Source organism: Macrobrachium rosenbergii, chromosome 21 (assembly GCF_040412425.1).
Source record: "Macrobrachium rosenbergii isolate ZJJX-2024 chromosome 21, ASM4041242v1, whole genome shotgun sequence".
Lineage (NCBI taxonomy): Eukaryota > Metazoa > Arthropoda > Malacostraca > Decapoda > Palaemonidae > Macrobrachium > Macrobrachium rosenbergii.
In genome coordinates this window covers 27,085,241-27,093,143 of record NC_089761.1, presented here as the reverse complement: position 1 = coordinate 27,093,143, position 7,903 = coordinate 27,085,241, and positions in this window count along the sequence as shown.

Sequence of the window (7,903 nt, the reverse complement as noted above, 5' to 3'; positions counted from 1 at the left end):
AATATGAACGGAGGTACAGTAAAAGGAATGAAAGGGGTTGCAGCTAGGGGCCTAAGGGACGCTGAAAAGAACCTTAAGCAATGCCTACAGATGCCACTACCCCCTTACGGGAACCAAACACGTATTATAACGATCTTCCATTGTACCGAAATTCGAGTAGCAGACTCGTCAGTGCTTTGGCCCGGTTTCCGCCTGGTTAGCTTTCAAGACAGATGCCAGCCGACCGAGGTCAGCATACCAGGGATGCATACCGTCAAGGCTTACCCGGGATTAGTCTGGGCTGCTGTCTGGGTTATTCCAAAGGCAACACAAAAGTGAGTTGCTTAGCTGTCTAATGGAAGGAATTGATTTATATATATATATATATATATATATATATATATATATATATATTTTTTTTTTTTTTTTTATGATACACATATGTAGGTTAGCTGTCTAATGGAAGGAATTGATTTTTTATTTCTATTTTTTGTATATATTTTTTCTAATACACATATGTAGGCTAGCTGTCTAATTTAAGGAACTGATTTTTAAAACTTTTTATATATATATATATTTTTTATAATACACATATGTAGGTTAGCTGTCTGATGGAAGGAATTGATTTTTTATCTCTATTTTTTGTATGTGTTTTTCCTAATACACATATGTAGGCTAGCTGTCTAATTTAAGGAACTGATTTTTAAAAATTTTCTATTGCTTTATAATACACATATGTAACCGTGTATGTGCTTATATACAGTCACATGCACATACACAAACACACGCAGATCTCCTTGCGTATATAACCTAATATATTTGCATGAAAGCATACATACACACACACAAACACACACACAAACACACACACATGCGTGTGTATAACATTTAATACTGGCGAATTTTACAATTTCATGAATTATGAAAATCATCACGTAAATATAGCCCAAAAATATATTTCATATAATTTTTTTATTACACATACTTAATAGTGCATGTACCTGTGTGCAATCACATGCACATACGGAAACAAACATACTTGTGTGTGTATAAGCTTTAATATGGTCGAATTTAACATAGTGAAAAATTATGAAAATCATAAATGTATTTTCCATCATATGCATTCTCTCAGAGAGTTTTAATAATAATAATAATAATAATAATAATAATAATAATAATAATAATAATAATAATAATAATAATAATATACTTTATTTCAGCTCAGGGCCACATACAAAGATATACAATGTACCAACAACACAGTACACAAAATTAAGATCTACTGGATAAAAAGTTTTTATAATAATGAACGGCTGCAACAGTACAATTGCCTGGTGAAATAATAATAATAATAATAATAATAATAATAATAATAATAATAATAATATACTCAAAAGTTGTTTAGTAGAACAATAATAATGGTAACTATAACAATACTGATGTTGTTACTAATAATAATCAAAAGTTGCTTAGTGGAACAGTACAGGAATAATGGTACTCATAATAATCATAATAATATTATACTTTAAAATAATAATCTCCGTGGAACACGACAAGCCAAAAACTACGAGGCAAGATGCTCTTAACCCTCTCTCTCTCTCTCTCTCTCTCTCTCTCTCTCTCTCTCTCTCTCACAGTGCCACCCATAATTGGATCCCAAAGCGTCACGGGGCAGCCTTCGGGTAATTCTCCTTGGCGGTTCCTCTTAAAACCCTGTTGATCTCATTATCCATACATTGGCGGCCCATTCAGCCCTTGCCTTGCCATCTTTCATCCGAGGGGATGCCCTTAACGTAGATGAAGCAACCCCTCCCCCCCCCGTGTGTGTGTGTGTGTGTGTGTATGGAGGCCTCATAGCCGCATATTTCTAAAAGCCTTCATCTAGGGTCTCGTGTATCTGTGTGTGTGTGTGTGTTTGTGTGAGTTTGTGTTCTGTTGCCGTCGTTGAGGTGCAGTTTTTTTTCAGGTTTTTTTTTATTTTGGTTGTTTATCTTCGTCAGTGCTTCACCCTTTTTTTTTATCTTTTTTGTTTATGTTATCGTTTTCATTCATACATTTATGTAGTAAACAGTGAGCGTACATTGTCTTGCTTCTTTTGAGAACTGCTGTAGGTAACGAAATCTTCAGACAGGATATATAGATACGTAAGTATGCATCATACGTATGTATACATACATGCAACACACACACAATATATATATATATATATATATATATACATATATATACACAGACACACACACATATATATATGTATAGCTATATATATATATATATATATATATATATATATATATATATATATATATATATATATATATATATATATATATATATATATATATATATATATATATATATATATATATATATACTGTGTATACGTATACATATGTACATATGTATAAATATATAAAATATATATATATGTATATATATATATGTGTGTGTATGTATATGTATTCCACGCATGTTTACATCTGTGGGAGGACATTAGTACTTAAGTGCATGGGCAAAGCATTAATTCCCATAAATGTACTTTCAGCAGTACTCCAATTTATTTTTATTCAATTTTCCCATCGGTATTCTCGTCATGCTAAGCCCGCTCGTTCATCTGCTTTCCTCTAAATACTACGAATTCTTTTATTCGCCGAACTGGAATAGGCCATGTTATCATTATTTCCGCATTCAAACGCCATAGTACAATAAGTACTTCAACTGAATTCAGCACGGGGAGGTAAATTTGTCTGACGATAATAATAAAAAAAATAAATAAATAAATGATGTGCATTGGCTCTAAATGGCCTATCTACAGTTACAAAACAGGCTTGGAAACTTGATCTGAAAGGCGAAAAGTGGAAAAGCCGCTTTTCTGAAAGCACCGCTCTTCAAGCAGATTACAGTCCCGCTTTCATCTGTCATTTTGTAGTTTTTTTTTTTTTAAACAGACCGACATCGGCTGCTGTGACCTTCAACTCTGGTCTTGCCTCCTCATGACTCGACGAAAACGAACAATGTTAATGATATTCTGGCACTGTGACCCCTGCTCCTCCTCCTCCTCCTCGTCCTCCTCCTCCTCCACCTACTCCTCCTCCTCCACCTACTCTTCCTCCTCCTCCTCCTCCTCCTCTTCTTCTTGTAACTGCATTTCATCATTACTACACATTCGCCCTAAAAGAAAAACAAATAAATCTTGGTCTGAGAGTCTCTCTCTCTCTCTCTCTCTCTCTCTCTCTCCTCTCCCCCTCCTTCCCCCTAGCCTTTCCCTATCCTTTCCCCCTTCCCCCCAGGCAACTCCACCACCCACCCCCTCTCTCTCATAGCACCCCTAGACACCCTCCCCCTCTCATGGCACTCTGCAACAGTCATCTTAAAAGGGGGAAAAAATGCAAGTGGGGCCACCAAGCGCCTCGGCGTAAGGAGAGGCATGTGATGACGGCAAGAGTGCCCCGATGGGTTGGTGGGGGTAGGGGGTGGAGGGGGGACTAATAGGGGAGGAGGAAGGAAGGGGGAAGAGGGGAGGGTGGCACAAGCGGCGTCTTTTGATGGGAGGGCGGCGGGATGTTCGCCTGTTAACTCCTGTCACTCACTCCTTGCCATCCTAATCCCTTTACTGTGCTCATCCAACCCCCATCACGCCCCTCCCCTTCCCTCCCCCCCTTTACCTGCCCCTACCCCACCCACACCACAACCCCTCTTCTTTACCCTCTACTCAACTAACCTCTCAACCTCTCTCCTTAAATCACACTCCAACTCACACTCCAACTCCCGTGTACCCTCTCCCTTTCCCCACCCTTTTCTACCCACTCTCTCTCTCCCCTTTCCCCTCCCCCACAGTAATCCCCTTTTTTTTCATACTGACTGCATGGCACTCTTCTCTATGGCATCCTTACCAGTGCCCTGTGGCTAGTTCCCCATCCATGCCAAAGCAGTGGCAGGGTTTCCAATCTGCCTCGTTTTGCATCTTTATTAAATCTCCAAGACTATTGAGTCATATATATATATATATATATATATATATATATATATATATATATATATATATATATATATATATATATATATATATATAATATACTGTATCAAATACACAATTGTTCTGTGCATTATTACAATACTAACAGACCTCATTCAAACTATCTAGTGGAGATATTTATTCGAATGAGGTCCTGTTAGTAATATAAAAATGTATATATATATATATATATATATATATATATATATATATATATATATATATATTATATGTATATATATAAATGTATATATATATATATATATATATATATATATATATATATATATATATATATATATATATATATATATATATATATATAACGTTTTAGTCTTTATTATTTCGCTTAAAACATTGCTGTTTTCTAGAGGCGTTACTGACGCCACCTCCCATGAGTGTCCTTTTCGAAAATCCGTCTGATAATAGTGTTCTTAAATTTAAAATAGAGCTAGAGGAGATTAAAATTTTTGTTTTGCTTAATTTATCTGTTATCAAGTTTACATAACAAGTTATGCGTAGGTTGTTATTGAGTATTTTTACTAAAAGCTGAAATGACAAGAAAGTATTAGCTTTTGGAAAGAGTATTGAAAACTGACCAGACTCGCAATACCACCAAATACAAATGAGGTAATATGCGGATCCTTAAATCACTGTAATTAACAGTGCCTAGCCGTAGTGGAAGTTTGTAGTCACCGAATGCTCTTGTTGGTTTAGTGAACATTCTTGTATAATAATAATAATAATAATAATAATAATAATAATAATAATAATAATAATCGTTATTATATTATTATTTCATTATCTCGTGCTCCACTCCTTCTACTGTTTCTTTTCCTGCTGTCTTACTTATCATCTCTTTTTCCCCTCCTCTCCCCATTCCTCATCTCCTTTACTCATATTTTCTCCTCTCATTTCTCCTCTTCCTTACAATCTTCCTTCATCTTCTTTCCAGGTTTCTCCGTATCCAGGCATTATCATCTTCCCTCACTTCCTCACCTCAGTCCTTCTCCTCCCTTTTTCTGTCCTCCTCCTTAACCTCCTTCTCTTTCAGTCCTCTTTTTCCTCCTCTTATTTGTTCCCTTCTTTTGCCCCCCTCTCCATTTTCTTCCTTCATTTCCTCTCTTTTAATTCCTCCTTCTCATCTCCACCTTCGTTCTTCACCTCCTCGTCTTTAATTCCTCCTTTTGCTCCAGTCACTCCTCTGTCTTCATCTCCTCCCTTAAATTCCTCCTCCTCCTCCTAATCATCTCCACAATCTTCTTTCATCTCTTCCCTTTAATTCCTCCTTCTTCTTCTCCACACTCTTCATTCCACTCCTTCCCTTTAATTCCTCCTTTTACCCGTCTCCACCCTCTTCCTTCATTTACTACCCGTTCTACTCCTTCCTCCTCTTTCTCCATAACCTCATCCTCCGCCTCCTACCTTCTCCTTCTTCTCCTACCTTCTCCTCCTTCTCCTTTTCCTTCATTTACTACCCGTTCTTCTCCTTCCTCCTCTTTCTCCATAACCTCATCTTCTGCCTCCTACCTTCTCCTCCTCCTCCTCCTCCTCCTCCTCCTTAGGGGCAGATCCCCAGGATGACACAGGAAGCATTACTAACGAAGACCTCGTTCGCCGTTGTCATTCTGTCACGGTCCTAAGCAGAGGAAGCTCGTGAGATGTCAAGGAAGATCGTCTTGGAAACAACGAGCACCCACACACACAAAAAAAAGGGGGTAGCAGAAGGGTCTTTTATGTCTTCCTATTCTCATCGCAACAGGAGGCAGTGGTACTGTAATTTCTCTCTCTCTCTCTCTCTCTCTCTCTCTCTCTCTCTCTCTCTCTCTCTCTCTCTCTCGCCTTTGTTCCTCAGAGCTATCTTGCTATACATTCTCGAGAGATTATCAGTCTCTCTCTCTCCTGCCCCCACCCTCTCTCTCTCTCTCTCTCTCTCTCTCTCTCTCTCTCTCTCTTGATGGGCTGATTTGATATGACATCAAAGAACAAAATTGATTGGCTACAAGAAACATGAGATAAGAGGGAAAAAATAAGAATTTCCTTAAACTCTCTCTCTCTCTCTCTCTCTCTCTCTCTCTCTCTCTCTCTCTTGATGGGCTAAAATTGACTGGCTACTTGTAACATCAGATAAGAGGAGAAAAAAATAAACATTTTCATAAGCCAGCAACCCCCCTCTCTCTCTCTCTCTCTCTCTCTCTCTCTCTCTCTCTCTCTCTTGAGGGGATAGTCGGAAATGACATCAAGGAACAAAACTGACTGACTACAAGTAACATCAGATAAGAGAAAAAAAATTTCATAAATCACCCCCTCCTTCCTCTCTCTCTCTCTCTCTCTCTCTCTCTCTCTCTCTCTCTCTCTCTCTCTCTCTCTTTAGAATGGCTAGTTGGAAATTATATGAAATAACATAAACTGATAAGACGAAATTAACGCAAAAAAAAGCGTGAAAAGCAAAAAAAAAAAAAAAAAAAAAACCCGACACTTCCATAATCATCTACGTGTCAAGTTAACGATGACATTTTAAGCAAATGAATAATTTCAATAATTTCTGAAACGTCGATAACCATAGTTTCTGCTGTTGCGATGCCATCCATTAGAATTAAATTGATCAGCCATGATTCTTTACAAGAGATATTAAGTTGCCTTTTGTTTTTACAATGCCTGCTTTGGACATTTTTTCTGGTTTAGATTTTTTCTGGTTTAGAGTTTTTCTGTTTTAGATTTGTTTTCTGCTTTAGAATTTTTTCTGGTTTAGATTTTTTCTGGTTCAGAGTTTTTCTGTTTTAGATTTGTTTTCTGATTTAGATTTTTTTCTGCTTCAGATTTTTTTCTGGCTTAGATTTTTTTTTCTAATTCAGATTTTTTTCTGGTTTTAGATTTTTTCTGCTTTAGATTTTTTTCTGGTTTAGGTTTTTTTCTGGTTGAGATTTTTTTCTGGTTTAGATTTTTTTCTGGTTTAGATTTTTTTCTGGTTTAGATTTTTTTCTGGTTTAGATTTTTTTCTGGTTTAGATTTTTTCTGTCTTTCTCCCGTCTCCTGTCTCCTATCTCCTGTCTTATTATCAGGTGAAACAACCGAGACAAAGTCCGTTTCTCTCATATCTAAGACTTTTGACATACCCTGTATTGTAAGCTCCTCGTACCAGACGACATTCGTCATCACATCTTTAGTTTTCTGAAAAGAAAACTATTGTGTTGCCGTTGACTGTCCGTCCGCACATTTTTTATCGCCCTCAGATCTTAAAACTGCTAAGGCTAGAGGGCTGCAAATTGGTATGTTGATCATCCACCCTCCAATCATCAAACATACCAAATTGCAGCCCTCTAGACTCAGTAGTTTTTTTATTTTATTTAAGGTTAATGTTAGCCATAATCGTACATCTGGCAACGATATAGCCCAGGCCACCAAGGGCCGTGGTGAAAGTTTCATGGACCGCGGCTCATACAGCATTATACCGAGACCACCGAAAGATAGATCTGTTTTCGGTGGCCTAGATTATACGATATACAGAAAACTCGGATTGCGCCGAAGAAACTTCGGCATATTTTTTACTTTTTGTTACTGAATTCTCTACAGTTCAGTTCACTTCGAAGTCTTAACTGTATTTATTCCTCTCGAGTCACTCCCGAATTCATGCGAATTTTTCCTGTAAAGGTTAATGTGTATATATATATATATATATATATATATATATATATATATATATATATATACATATATATATATATATATATATATATATATATATATATATATATATATATATATATATATATATATATATATATATATATATATATATATATATATATATATATATATATATATATATATATACATATATATATATATATATATATATATATATATATATATATATATATATATGTGTGTGTGTGTGTGTGTGTGTGT